Below are 16822 nucleotides of genomic sequence, written 5' to 3'. Positions count from 1 at the left end.
TGACCCATATCGGCCCATTGTTACCTAGGTTTGGTCCTATTAGTAAAAAATCTGGTAGATCCTTTAACCAAGGATCACTCCAGATTCTAATATGCTCTCATGAATTTACCTCCCAGAAAGCTCATTGTTTTGAAATTTCCTTTCCTGCTAGAATGCTTTACCATCCCCAAGAACCTCTGTGCGGGAATTCATCATTTAGGAAATTTTTTCCTTTGATGTATTTTGCCTTGATGACTTGACACCATAGGTTCTTTTCTTCTGTGCAAATCCTCCAAGCCTGTTTGGTTAGGAGAGCCTTGTTGAACATTAAGGATCTTTAAAGCCCAACCCTCCATTTTTATTTCTGCTAATAGTTTCTCAACTGACCCAACTGACTTTCTTTTTCTTCTAAGAGCCCTACCATAATTTCCTTTGGATTTTTGCCATATCTTCACAGATAGTCTTTGGAATTAGGAAGCATGACATGGTGTAGTTTGGGATGGCCGCAACCACTGATTTTAATAGGACTTCATTTTCTCCATTTGAAAGGAGTTCATGCCATTTGGATGTTTTGGATTTGGTTCTTCCTAGAAAGTAGTCAAATAGGACATTTTTTGATCTACCAATAGCTGTAGGTAGGCCTAGGTAAATACTTGGATGCTCTATCTTTTTTATGTTTAGTCTTCTAGTCATTATCTTTTGCAATATTGGGTGAAAATTCCTACTAAAGAAAACCTCAAATTTTGGGTAATTTACCTATTGGCCAAAAGACATTTCGTACAACTAAATTGCTTCCACCAGATATTGGCTTTCAGATGGTTTTTCCCTCGCGAAGAGGTAGCTGTCATCTGCAAAAAAGATGTGGGATATTATTGGGCATTCCCTATTTAGCTTCACTTCGGAAATTTTCTTCTGCAAAACAAGGTGATGAAGATAAGCAAAAGGTTCTTCAGACACGAAAATGAACAAATATGGGGACAAGGGGTCTCTTTGTCTGAGTCCCCTTTCTGGATGGAATTTCTGGATGGAAAGGTTTACTAGGTACTCCATTTACAAGAATCCGGTATGATACTGTTGAAATGCATTTTAGGGTCCAATAGCACTTTCTCTAAGAAACCCCATTCCACTCTGTCATAAGCCTTGCTCATGTCAGGTTTAATTGCCATCCTGGCCTTTTTCCCCATACTTTTTTTCATGTAATCAATTACTTCATGGGCAATGAGAATGTTGTCATGAATTTGTCTACCTGGGATGAAGGCACTCTGATTCTCACTTATAATTTTTGGGAGCTGAGGTTTCAATCTATTGACTAAGATCTTTGTTATTATTTTGTAGCTGGAATTACACAGGCTGATTGGTCTGAAGTGGCTTGCTTCAATGGGCTGCTTGACTTTGGGAATTAGGGCTATGAAGGTTTTGTTTATTTCTCTATTTAGGTGATTGGATCTAAAAAACTCAAAGATGGCTTTACAAAGATCAGGTCCTACAACCTCCCAGTTTTTCTGGAAAAAAATATTCTGGAACCTATCAGGTCCTGGAGCTTTAAGAGGGATCATCTAAAACAAGGCTTCTTTAATTTCCTCCTCTTCTAAATCCCTCTCAAGCCATCTGCTTCTTCCTTTGTAATTTTCTTAGTCAAAACCTCTAACAAATCTTCTGAGTTCTGAGAACCTGAAGAAGTGAAAATATTTTCAAAATGGTTGTTTAGAACTTCTTCTACTTGGTTCTCCCCTTCTACCCAAATCCATGGTTCATTTTCCAAACTTAGGATTCTACTCCTCCTTTTCAAAGTTTTGGTATGGAAGAATTTTGTGTTCCTATCCCCATGTTGGAGATAGTTTATTCTGGATTTCTGAGTCCACATTTGTTCTTCCCTAGAGAGCCAAATCTCCAATTCAGATTCCAGAATCTTCACTTTGTCTTCATTTTTCCTTTCCCTATTCAGCTCTGTTTCTAGAGTTTTTTTATCCTTCCAATGTTATGCTTCACATTTCCAAAAACCACTTTGTTCTAGATCATTAGCCTATGTTGGAGATTTTCTAGATTCTTCTAGAGATTACTCTAGGGGGATCCCGAGGAGTAATCACACCAGCTGGATTGAATAGTCTCCTTGAAATTTTCATGGGAGAGCCACATGTGTTCCATTCTGAAAGGCCTAGCCTATTTCTCAAATTCACCTCAGTGTTAATCAAAATTGGGTAATGATCTGAGCTTAGGGAGATCAGGACTTTGACTTGGGCTTCTTTGAAAATATTTCTCCAAGAACAGTTACAGACAACCCTATCTAGCTTTGCCTCTATTTTCTCTTCACCCTCTCTCTTATTAGACCAAGTAAAATTAAGGCCATGACTTTGGATTTCACAGAGTCCACACTTTCTGAGGAAATCTTTATTATAGGCTAAAGTGGTGGAATTGCAAGGACTTCCTCCTTTCTTTTCCTCTTTGTTGAAGATCATATTAAGATCTCCACAACACATCCAAGGGCCTTTAACAAGAGTGGATAAGAAGTTCCACTTTTTTAGGAACCCTTTCCTTTTGTGCTTCTTTGGTTCCCCGTAGATGAAAGTACACAACTAGCTTGGTCCTCTATCATTGTTACATTTGACATGCATGAAATTGTTATCTGCAAATAAGACTGTGCTTATGGTATCTTCCTTCTAGAAGAGGGTCAGGCCACCTTTCAGGCCTTCAGAATCACTTCCCTAGTAAGACCAATTTTTTAGAAAACTGAGCTTCTTTTTTTTGCAATTCAAGAGGGATTGTTTTGTTTCCATTAGAAATATGATATCTGGGTTTATTTTATTCTTGGTCTCCTTCAAAGCCTAAATTGTCAGTGGAGACCCAGTTCCCTGACAATTCTAGCTGATAATCCTCATTTGGTACCTGGGGTCTGTTCCGAGATAGATCCCCAAACCCACTTATTTATTTTACAGAGGTGTAAATATTTTCTTTGAGGGTGGTGTCTCTCCTTTCACTATTTTGATTAAGGTTCTCGAGTACAAAACCCAACTTGGATGGCATCTACTGAACCCCTCGCAAATTGGATAGTATATTCCTTTGTTCTTCTTTTCTACCCTAGGCATAGTGTGGTCTTTTGGCTTTTTTCTCCTGACTCCCAAAAATTTCTTTTTTCCAAAATTTTTTTCCCCTTCTGCAGAACCAGGTTTCTTCTTTTTCTTCTCCTGATATGATTTAGTATGTATTTTCTAATCATGTTAACATCATACCAAGGTACCAGCATGTTCAAAAAAGATGATGAATTGAAAGGAACTGTAGAACGACTAATAATTGGATTCACAGAAAGTTGAGTTAGACATACCTCTTCTTCTTGGCTTGATGAGAGATACTGGTTCAGGATTCTTGTACTTTGATCTTCTCGCATTTCTACTTTATCTTGATTGTTCTCAGTAAATGTCTCATCTCCTATTACAAGTTGCTATGCTCCTGTCTTGCTTCCTTTCTGCTTGAGAATGCTTTCCAAGCTGATGTGTTCTTGTTGAAGGTTGAAATCTAGTAGGGGACTCATCATTTGTCGGTTTTGGTATCGGTCTTCAGCACATTGACTTGGGCTAACCAAATGGATTAATTTGGCCCATTTTCCTTGTGGTCCAGAAACCGTTTTGTCAAATTGCTCCTCGGAATGTAATTCCTTTATAATTATTCCTGAATTATTCCTTTTTTTTTCTCCACTACCAATTAGAAAGCCACGCCAGCTTGCTTGTTGGCATATTTTATACCTTTTCCTTTCGTAATTTGCTTAGCTTCTCTTGTTAGGTAGCAGTCCACGTCAGCCTAGCTTTGATTTCTGAATTGACTACTGCTGTAGTCGTCGTTGCCCCACTCCCACCTGCTGCCATCAGTCATTCGATGGCCATCATCACCATCTTCCTCATTGTCATCCTCTGTCCCGCTATCTTCTTCGGCGACTACTTTCCGGTTGTCTTTCCCCACTGGTGAGAGTGTGACATGGAAGGTAAGATTTTGGTTTTATCATGTTTTATGATACCAATTGATTGGTCGGAAGTTTTTCGGATATCATGGTGTCATACTCAAACCTAAAAAAGTCTTTTATCTATTGTTTTCGAACCATCATTGACTCAAATGGTTGAACCATTCAGCCTGCAAAACTGGTTAGGAGGTCAATTCTATTTTTACCTAAAACCACTTTTTGCCCCAAAACTATTAATTTGGTTAGTGACCTACAAGCCCGGGTGTTTGAACTGCCAACCTATTCAACCGGGACAATTGTTTTTGGTAGTTTTTTATTTCAATTATTTTATTTATTTTTTATTTTTTAATTGTCATGGGCCGATCCATTCAGATCGGTCAGTCAAATCATTGACCCAAAAGCTGGTGGCCAAAGCAGTTCTAGTTCTAGGTAGGTTTTTAAAACATTGCTTTTTCCCTTAACTATTCATTAAATTTTCAAAATGCTTCAAGACACTTTACTCCATCCCCACCCTAACCCCAGTGGCAGGGCGGGTTCAAGGCAAGGCACCCATTCCCTATCAGGATGGTATTTTCCCCACCCTAAGGCAACCACCTAAAAAAATCTAATTTATGGATATTTTACAAATAGGATTATAGGAATTTGGGGGTGTTTTAGGAATTGGACTATGACAATTTGGGGGTATTTTATAAATGAAATCATGAAATCATAAGATTATAAGAATATGAGGAAAACTTAGAGTTATTTTAAAAATCAATATTAAATTTACGGATATTTTACTAATTTACCATTGGGTTTAGAGAATTATATGCAAACCCCATCCCTAATTTGGGGCAAAAATATTTTCCTTGTCCCCACCCCGTCTTTGCCCCGTCTCTGTTTAAGATTTAAGAAAACTTACCCTGTTTAGGGTGGGGCAAGGTAGGGCCCCAATTTTATAGGGAAAATTGCCATCCCTACAATTCTAATAAATTTCTATAACTAGTTAACTAACAGTAAATTAAATAACAATAAATTACAATATTTTATGATAATTTCCAAAAAAAATATTGAAATTTCTATTGATTAGTTGTAATGTATATAGTAAATTAATTATTTGCAGTAACACTAAATTAATGGAAATTATTTACTACTAATCAAAGTAAATATAATTATAGTAAATTATATTATTTTTAATTAAAAGTAAATCAGTTGTTGTTAACTAATGTAAAACCAAGTATGATTGAAATCAACCAAGTGGTATAAATTGATGTGAATAGAGTTAATTAATGGATTGTTATTTAAATAATTATGAAACAATTTCTAATAGATTAATTTCCTAATTTAATTTTCCTAAATTTTTAATAATTATTTAGTTGAATAATAATAATAATGAATTATTATTTAAATAGTTTTGAAGAATATTTTTGCATAGGTTAATTTCTTAATTTTTTAATTACTTATTTAAAAAATAATTATGGATTATTAGTTAAGAGGTTCCCTAAATTATTTGATAATTGTTAACTACAATTATTGATTTTATAAAAATTAGTAAATTTTGATAATTAGTAATATCTTTTATTAGTAAATTATTATTGTAAAAATTTAATGAAAGTTTATTAAATTACAATGCTTAATGTAAATTATGCTAAACATTGAAATTTTGAACATTTATTAATAACAAAAAATTATTAAATAATGGATTGGTTATTAATTTTTAGTAGAACATTAAATTATTTATTATTGTTAAACAATGGATTATTTCTAAAATAATTATTTCATAATTTTTGGTAGAATGTTTTCCAGAAATTTTAATAATTTTCATAACTAATGGATTATTTAACAATAGTGGAAGATGTCATGAATATATAAGAAACATGGAATTCCCCTTTATTCCCCTCTCTTTGCTTGAAATCACGTTTATAGGTATAAATATAAATATTGTTTGATTTGGAAAACTAAAGTGGAGAGAATAGAGGGGAATTAGAGAAGTGAAGGAGAAGATAAAACATATATTGAGCTAATTATAGAAAGTGAGAGATGTGAGTTATTGGGGGAGAGAAAGAACCCAATGGGAAGGGAGAGGAGTAAAGAGAGAGGGTGCTGAAATGGGAAATTAGGAGTGATGAGAGAAAGTCAAAGAAAAAATTACCTCACTTCTGCTAAATTAGAGCACACATAGAAAATCTCTTTATATATGTATGTATGTATGTATGTATGTATGTATGTATGTATGTATGTATGTATGTATGTATGTATGTATGTATGTATGTATGTATGTATGTATGTATGTATGTATGTATGTATGTATGTATATATGTATGTATATATGTATATATGTATGTATTTATATATTTTCTTGTCTACTATTGACACCACGTGCTAGGCACATGCCTTCCCCACTGTATTGATGCAAAACCTATCAGATGTCTCTTAGGCTGAGTTTAGAAGGAAATATAAATGCAAATATATAGAGTGTAAAACCTTATATACATATTTGCATTTGTACTCTTTGTAAACTGAGCCTTATAAGAGGACTGTCCACTGTAACGATAATTAACAAGTCCATAAACCATAACACCCGTTTCAAATGGCCTACCGAGTACCGACAGCACTGACTTTCTTTATGGACACCTGGTTTAACTATTTAGGTCAATAACAAGGTATTATACATTATTGACATTAGAGTATTAGACTTTCAACATTCATAATTTAATAGTTGGATATAGATTCACATAACCACCCCATAACAAGGCTTAGATAATGATGTTGATGGTGGTGCAATATTAATAAACCAATTTAGTAATGAACCTAGACGGCTAGACCCATTGCTGTTCAAGTGAGAACATAAAATGGGATATATACAACTATTAATAAAATATTTTATCGAGTTCAAGGTGTTCGTTATACAGTTCAAACCGCCAAATCATAATTTGTAATTTAGTTTGGTTCAGTTTTCTGAATTTTAGAAATTAAATTAAATATTAATATTATAATATATATATATATAGCATATTATAATAAACTCCCCAAAATACTCTCTTATTTTAATTAAATCTATGCTTACATGGCAAACCAATTACAGTGATCCAATGATTTTATGGTGGTTAAAAGGCAATACGTATTTTTGTTTGGGCTTTTTAATTGGGTTAAGCCCAATAAAATAGTGCAAACCATATTAAAAACCATACTAAACTGTAATAAAAACAATTTGATATGATTTGAAAAATTCTCAAATTAGACCATATTTTACCAACTTGGTCTAAAACTTTCTCTAAACCGCACCAAATCAAACTGTGAACACCCCTAGTACAATCTAAATCTGACAGCAATCAACTAAACAATAACCTCAAAACTACACTGAAAACATTTTGCTCCGACTTGAAAACAAAAATACAAAACCACTAGGCTATACATTTTACCACTAGTTGAAGTTTAGATATAGAGCTACAAATGAATCGGACTGAATTCAGATGGGGCATCTGAATCATATCTAATAAGAATCCAAGAGATCTGAATCTGATCTGACTAATAAACAAATCATGTTTTCTAAGACCGTGTTTGGCATTAGTGCCGTTTTCTGAGAAAATGGTGCTGGAAGCAATGCTCTCTTGTTTGGTATCGTCTTCTCAAAAAAGAAAAAAAAAAGAAAAACATTGTTCCAGACCATGCCTTGGAAATCGAAAAACTGTGGTCTGGAACAATGCCAAATTTAATTTTTTTTGGGAAAACGGTGTGTTACTGCCAATGATGCAATGACATGGCATCATCTTGAACGTTGGATAATAAGATCAATGTTAAAAACATTACCACCAAAACTGGTACCAAACAAAATCAGTGCTGTTTTCTCAAAAAACGCCTATGTGGCAGTACCGGTTCTAAACAAAAAAATAAAAAAATAAAAAAGAGAAAACGGTGTTATGTTTCCAACACCGATTCCCAACACTTACTAAGATGTCTCCACCTAAAATAAAGTTTAAGGTTTAAAAAAAAAAGATCCAATCCAATTATATGACCATATTCTGAATATGAATCTGTAATGACATGACATCAATATGGCATTATTTTCAGACCAAGACCAATTTGATATCCATCATCGACCATTGTCGTTTTCACTACTCCAGCATGATAATTGCCATCTTCAACATGGCAATTATCATGTTGAAGTAGTGAAAACGACAATGGTCGATGATGGATTAGTGGTGGCGATGAAATTAGCAAGAGTCCCTTTCAGCTATGTCGCCCATTATATAATCTCAAAGTTTAAGATTCTCTTCTCTTCAACATGCGTGAAATGCATGGTTTTGTTAATTAGCATAGAAGAATTTTAAAAGGAACAAATAATTTTCCACTCGAAAAAGGATTGGGGGGGATATATATGATGATTTTCTTTGGAGAAAATGATCTATATATGCATCTGATCATCGGGTTTGCTATTTCAATCAGAAGCGAACTTTTCTTTCTGATACCCACGCTAAGAAACCGTTCAACCTAAAAGTTTAACAATAGATTTCTATTTTCCATTAATATTTCTTCTTTCTTTTATATATTGTGAATGGGTAAGATTAAGTAGTAAATCCACAGTGACATTTGACCTGACCCTATGGAGAACTGTTCGGGTGACATTCAGGTTGTGCTTAGGTTGGAGCTGACAGTGTGTTGTTACATATTCCGATTCCTATGACTTAATTTTCTTAGGAGAAGACTTTGAAGTAATGTATTTTCTTAAATAAAACCTCAAATTAGGCTTATCATAACTCTTTACGAATATACAATATACTAAATATTTACAACGAATGAAATATTCATCAAACTTCTATGAAAGGTGGCATAATAACATTAAAAATCTACAAATATAAATTCTGATAAATCCAAATCTACTACCCGCAAGATGCTGTAGTCATATATCCAGAACATTCAATTGTTATTCACGGGGAGATGTTCTCAATGCACAGTTATTGGGGGTACATAATCTATTAGACACAGCGTAATAATTATGTTCAATGGGCACTTGATAAATATTCTGACAACTGTCAATAAGACATTTTTAATCTTTTTCAATAGTAGACTGGGGGTACTTTAAGGGACATGCCACAAAACATTTTCCAAATGCTCAGTGAACGTGCTTACAATGCTATGGGGGTTATTAGACTCACCATGTTGAGATTATTCTGTTGTCATGTCATTGACTAAGATATAAAAATAAAATTGATTATTTAACCCTTTGAAAAGGATACATTCTTTTTTTTTTACATGGTGTTTGGAAGCATGGACACTTTTTGGGACTGGATTTTAAGAAAAAATGCCCATGCTTCTAAGACCCGATTTTCATAAAAAATACGCTTCTACTACGTAGGCAGTGAGCAATACTATGCTGTTTGGTAATGTGATTTTCATCACCATTTTTCATGTATATGCTGACAGGTAAGCACCACATAGGATACACATCAGCCAAACATTAGAGGAAACGGTTCATCAATGCATGAAACACCAATCGATGAGGTCTCAATTTTCAAGACATGTCCGATTTTTTTAATAATCAACTGAACCAAACAATGAGATTGTGTAATACTGTTTTTTCGAAAAAGGGCCACGGTTCTTTGGATAAAATCAGAGATTGTGCTACACAAGGAGAGGGCTATATTATATAGCACGACCCCTTAGCATGTACTCCACGTATAATTAATTTAAGCTCATTTTCTAGACATGCACTTGTCATGCTGAATTTGTTGTCTGCTTTAGTTAGAAGAGGAGAATGTTAAATATTAGAGGAGGAGTTAGTTTAAGAGAATAAATTAATAAATATTTACTACCGACCTAGGTTTTTCGTTTAAGAGCTGTTAACCTGTTACGGTAGGCACCATAATGAGAATGGAATATTATTGTCTTTTCATTGTGAAAACATGGTTCTTTTTCAGTTAGATAAATGCACAAGTAATTGTATATTTAAAAATTATTGACATCTGTCCTAAAAAATACCTTCAGCCTAAAAATAATTAAAATAATTTTCGATATAATTGTTAAAATATTTATTAAGTACTCATTAAACATGCTTATAATATTGTACTTACTAAATCTTAACTCATGTGAAGAACAAAACTGCAGAGTCGAGACCAGACATAACCAGTTGCCGATTTATTATGCAATTTCTCATTTTTTGTTATCCATTGCTAAAATCCTGTAATGGGCTTAATGACTGTGGTAGGCTGGTAGCAAGATATACTTCTCTAGCCCACTATCGAATCCAGCTTAACGCTAGCGTAGGCCTATTGTGGCGTAGGTTGGTCCACATTGACCTTAGGAGCGGCTGAAATGTTGCCAAAAAGAAGCATGTCAAGGCCCACATCTCAGTCTCTTTCCTCACAAAAATTTTATAGGGAAAAGCATGCCAAACACAAGCATCTCAAAGCCTACAATCTCAGCCTGTTCCTCGACCAGAAATTTGATAGCTAAAAGCATTAAATAAAACCCAAATAAATTAAGAAGGAGGATAAGATTAAGATCTGAGTCGGCATAAACACTTTGATAAATTAATATTAATCAATATAGATCCAGATAGTTAGTTGCTGAACTGACTAACTAATTACTTTGCTTTTAGTAGATAAGATAATCAAATATAAAAATATTCAAAGATATCACTTCAACCAGCACCAGCTAACAAGCTGTTCCATCTCATTGATTTGAGCACATACCATTTTTTACAAGTGAGGAACTCTTTACTTCTTTAGTAGAGAATAACACTATAGAACCATGGTTTTCAAAATCGGATGGTCGGACTGGAAAAACTGGAAAACTTGACTGGTTCTGTTTTTTTCTAAAATTGTTAATTTTGGTTAGCAAATCATTGAATCGGCCAATTAATCGTTTGAATCATTTGAACGGTTTTGACCATTTTCCAATTTTTTTTATTTTTTTTTGTCAAAATGGGCTAGCCATTCGAATCGAACGATCAGACCATTCAAACCAATAACCAAACCTCTGACCAATTCGATCACCGATTCGTTTTTAAAAACCATCATGATGTCTTTTTTAATTGTGAAAATGCATCCAAATCAGTAGCCCAGTCTAATATTTATCACCATTGATACAATATAATCATTATTCAAATTAAATTGGGTATTCGGTATTCCCCAATCAGCATCTTTCCATCGAGGCCATAAAAATTAAATCACAATATTTTAATAGCATCATATGATGTCAATGCTGACCGGTTGTCCAAATATTTTAATCCAATCAATAAGATAAATAAATCATTTAAAAAATATTAAAAAAAACTTTCAAAATCTAAATATCATATTATCTCTGTATCTTTTTATTTTTATTTGCACACGTGGGTGGCACATGCCCTTCCACTAGCTTATTTAAAGTGAATAATTAAATAAAATACCTCACTTTTGCTAAAACATGCATAAAAATATCTCATATTTTTTCTTTGTCCACTATTAATATAGAACCTCTAGGCATATGTCTTCCCCACCATGTCCTTCCATATTCTTTATCAGATGTCTTGGAAGAGATTTTGATGACTGTTTCAACTGGCCTACTGAGAACATTGACTTTATGCACTCCAGTTTGAAGTATTTAGATTGAACTTGAATAAGTGTGGAACTTTTCTATAACTAAGGTATTCCAATTTTTTAATTTGATTCTTCTTTAATTAAGAAGAGAAATGTAATTTGAATAATTACTTCTATCTCCATTTAAATACTTCTTATTAAATCTTTATATTTAAGGTATTAACTTCTATTAACATTCATTATTCTTATTCTTAACTAGAATACCCTCCCTTTTTTTTTTAATTTGGTTCTTCTTGAGAGTGCAAAATGTAATTTGAATTACTACATTTTCCCTCATTTAATTCCCTCTCATTAAGTCTTATATTTAGGGTATCAACTCCCATTATTTCATTGAATCATATATTAATTAATCATATTAAAAAAATTATATTAAGTGTAATAAAAAATAATTATTTTTATTAATAATAAAAATAAAATACAATTTAAAACCAACCAAAAAATAAAGTTATTTTATTATTTGATGGAGAGTAAACAACTCAACGTTTTTTGGGTCAAAATGAATCTATACCCTTTTATTCAAATGAAAACATAAGAAGAATATATACAGCTAATAAGTGTAAGACTATTTTATCAGTCCAACCCAAGTGAGACAATAGAACTGCAAATGGATCAAATTGAACTTGGGTTGGGGTATTTCCGAATCTAACCCAAAACGTAGATTTGAAGCCAATTGGTTTACATATTAGGATACCTGATCAGATTAAAGATTTAAAGCATAAATAGTAAATCTATATGGATCTAGCATATTTAAATTTATAAAAAAAATAATAATAATAAACATGAAAAATATAAATAAAAAAATAAATTTATTAAATCCCAATCCAACTTATCTATATATATATAAATAAATCATGTTTTGAGATCTGATTCAATCCGACATAAACAAATCAAATTTGAATTCAAATTGAATAAAGCCTTGTCCATTTGCCGCCCTACTCAGACAAAACAAAACTACCTCCACTCTCCATGGATCGATGTATAAGAAGAATAAAACCTTTACCACGCATAATGAAAAGGTGTGTGATATTCGGAGATTGGTGAAACGCGACACAAGCATACAAAATGATAGGAAACCTTACCGGTCATGACAGACATATAAGCAACTTCAAATTGTAGTCATCACAAAAACCACCATCTCATAATTAATTTATCATTTTCAGACTAACTTTGTCGCTATCACTTCACTTTTAGTACTCCAGCGTGATAATTGCCATCATCTATCATCCTCATCCTCCTCATCAATGACATCCTTATTCTTACTATTCTTTGTGTTACTTCATAGTAGTAGTACTGGCCATAGTGCTGCCGCTGGTGTTGATGGGAAGAAACATTATATAAAAATCGGTGTTCTAAGATGGATGGGGTCTTTCTCCTAAACCAATTTAAGTCTTAGTAGGGGTGAGTATGGTTCAGTTCGGTTTGGTTTCATGGAAGAATTTGGGTCTATGATTTTGGAATTGAAACCTACACCGTAAAGGTTGGTTTCATGGTCAGTTTTGGGATTGGTTCTAGGGTCTATTCATGAAACCTGTTCTTTTTTACTCTCCCCTTCTAAAAAAATGAAACATGTCTTTTAAAAACTTGATTTTCAATAATGATAATATATAGATTAAAACTTATATTATCTTTATCGATTAAATTGAGTAATTTAATATATAGATTATCATAATATATTAATGTACGGTTCAAATTTTTGTCATTAAAATTTAAATTTTGTAAATATTACCTTTTACATTTTTTATTATACACATTCAGATATTAAAATGAAAACAAATGATCAAATCACTTAAATAACTCAATGGTCAAGTGAGACCATGGCTTTTTGTAATCATGAGCGTTTGAGTTCAAATCATTACATCTTTAAAAATATTTTGGGGTTTGTTTCATGATAAATTTAGTTCCAAGACCAGTTCCACAAAGGCTGGTTCATCAAGTCGGTTGTGATAGAATAAACCCCTAGACCTTGAAATCGACCTAAATGGGGGTTGGTTTCAAAAATTTGGAATCAGACCCTATCCTTTAACAGATTAGATAGAATTGGTCCAAGGCCATTTCGAGACCAGTTCCAAGTAAAACCTACCCATTTGCTCACCCCTAATCTTAAGGATAATGTTAAAGACTAGTGTACGCCTCCCACTCACTTGAAAAATCCATGAAGCTATTAGGTGAAAGCCCCAAATCATTTACATTAAGCTAGAAATCAACTTTTCAGTGAAGCTAATTTTGGCTTCTTCGATGCTAGTATGCCACCGGCCACCCAGTGCAGCTCAAACTCAATCAATGCTCTCCCAAGCGGACCCTACATTTGGTCAGAATGAGTTGGAGTTAAAAGCCCATTTTCCATTGACAACCCATTCACGATTTTTATCAACACGTCAGCCATGGGCCCATGGCCTACCTAAAACCTAATAGTTTCACTGTCATCTGATTGGGCCTTTTTTACAAGCTTATTAAGTTTGACGTGGGCCCTGTTTATAGATTCCCAAATCCCAACCCCAAGTGATGTGATTGCGCAAAACCAGGTCGCTAAATCCGGTATGGATTTATAGTCGTATAATAGACACTTCTCTGAACGCTGGCTCGACGCTCTTGACGGCCCATGACCCATGCAGATTGCAGAGCTGCTCTGCTCATACCCGGGCAGTGAAACACGTTGAGCCTTACAGCCTTCGCAGAGCCCCGGCCAACTTTTGGCGGAAGTGGACGTCTTAAGCTGCAATTCTCCAAGTTTGCATGTTGCTTTGGATCAGAAAGCAGTTATGTCACCTCCCATTTGAGAAAGCAAACAACGTAGTCCTTGGGTCTAGGGATAATACCTTGGGAAGGAGAGGCATAAAATGGGGTCCACCTCTATAATCTATTAGCTACAGAACCTTTCCCCATTTCCTCAGAACCTAACAATTCATTTCTGAACTCAAACCTAGCCTATCCCAGATAACTGGACTGGACTAGGCCCAGCATGACCCAACCAATGGGTTTGATATACAAGTCCGACATGGTTCCAAGAAGGGGCCCAATTGGACCACTGGACTCAAAGCCCACTGCCTAGATCATATACAACAACTGAACTGAATCATAAATTCAATTACAGACATAAAATGCATGCAAAGCCAGATTGTGGGATGGACACCGAGAACTCCGGATCTCCTGCCCACGATAACTCTGCGCATGTCTATCCATAACACATTACCTTTGTGAATTGGGAACATCTCCTCGTATAATATTATGTAGGAGGATGAGATGTTCTCCATGTATGACTGTGATGTTATGTGGGTACACATAGGCAGAGTTTGTGTGGACAGAAGATCCGGACCAAGGGCCTTTACATCTGTAGCCCTGCCCAGCTTGGACTTGACTTGAGTGGGTTTGAAGCCAAGCTAAGTTGGATTTTCTGTGCCGTCAAAGCTTAGGCCCAGCCCAACTAGGCCGAGCCAGCTGGGCTGCCATTTGTTACCCCTAAATAATTTTCTGAAGCACTTTTCAAGTTCAATATGTTTTTTTCACTTATATCTACATCCCATAACGGAGAAAATCAACTGATGTGGGCCGGGCTGGGCTTACGAGTTGAGCATGTCTTCACCTTTTGGTGTGGGCAGCATATACCAGTGTGCACACTATGTGCATTGTCAGACTTATAAATACCTAAAATGCCTTTATCTTGATTTAGGGGACAATTTTATCATTTATCCCTTTTATACCAATTTAATATCACTAAGGCCTTGTTTGTTTTTCAAGAATCTATTTTCCTGGGTAAATACATTTATCCATGATCTTTTTTGTTTAATTTATTCGGGTAAATGTATTTTGTATAGACATTTTTTACCATTTCAATTTCTTTTTTTCATCTATCATCTACTTGGGAAATTGAGAAGGATATCACTTACCTAAGTAAATGACATCTGGAAAAATCAATTTTACCATGAATCTCACATGTTTATTGTATAAGAACATGGGTAAATTAGTCAATGGAAACCACAATCACATTGACCAACTTCACCCCTCCCCCCTCGTCCCTTCCTTTCAAAATCCCAAAAACGAACAGGACCTAAAAGAGATGTTCTGATAATGAATGATCTTCTAGGCAAAGATCTTGACCATTCAACTCAAGCCTCAAGATAAATCAAACACGAGAATCCAAGCGATGTGCGATGGTTTCCAGTAATCTAGGTTATGGAAGTGATATGATGCCCTGACATATCCAAATTTTAAAATGAAAACACCATGTAAATAATGTATGAAATTAACCTACCTGGACCCTCAAAGTGATCTCTTAGGCTCTATTTGGAAGGAGTACAAATATAAAGCGCAAAACCTTATATTTTGTATGAATTTATACTGTACATATTTGTATTTGTTCTCCTTCCAAACTAAGCTTTTAAGAGCAATGCATTAATCTCAACCATTCAACTAACAACCCCTCCGAACATGGAGGCGTGGGATCAAACATAAGTGAACACAGGCTCTCTGTAGTAAGGTCATGGACTTCATGTGCCCACTCCCTTAATCCCCCCTGTCTCATGTGAAATATGTCATAGCACAAAAAAAGAAAAAGGAAAAAAGGGACATGTAGAGGACCTCCTATACATGGTTTAGATTGAACGAGGACCAATAAATAAATAAGTAGAGATTTCATTTTAAAGGTTAAAATTTCAAAAACCTAATTTTTCTATTTTTAAATATCCAAAGTTATCTTGATAAATTATAAAATAAATCTGAAACTTCACAAGGAAAATTTCGAATGTAACATTTAAATAAATAAATTTTTTATAAGTACTTATTTATTCTAATTCTGTTTATGATAACATTTAAGTACTTAAATAGAAATACTATTTTTTTAATAAAATTTAAGATGGGAGTAAAGTTAGGGGCTAAAAAATATTATTGGTTTTGCTTTATTTATAAAAACAGAAACGACTTCCAAATCAGCAAAAGCCGATATGAGATCAATTATGATGTAAAGGCAATATCAGTTCCCGAGTTGAACATTTTACACTGTATTAGGCCTGGGCCGGGCCCATTTAAAATTTTAAGAAAGCTCAACCCCGCCCAAATGCCAAATTGCAACCCTGGTAAAAATCAGTGTAGCAGAAGAGAAGAAAAGGGTCTCAATTGGCGGGCTTCCCCGAGCCAGACTTATCTATCCATGAGTCCACGACTTCACGAGCAGAGAGTTGAAGTCTGAACTCTGAAGAGATTTTCTTTTATTTATTTCTTCACGTCACGCCTTTCCACTTTCCAGTTCCCCAAAAATATGAACCACCACCGGGTCCCACCAACAATGGGGAAAAAATGCTCTTTCTTATGCCCACAATCAATGAATCGCGTCGGGTTTGATTTA

This window comes from Nelumbo nucifera, chromosome 3 (genome assembly GCF_055504915.1).
Source record: "Nelumbo nucifera cultivar China Antique chromosome 3, China Antique-T2T, whole genome shotgun sequence".
Lineage (NCBI taxonomy): Eukaryota > Viridiplantae > Streptophyta > Magnoliopsida > Proteales > Nelumbonaceae > Nelumbo > Nelumbo nucifera.
The sequence above is the reverse complement of the archived record's forward strand: the minus strand, read 5'-3'. Positions refer to the sequence as shown.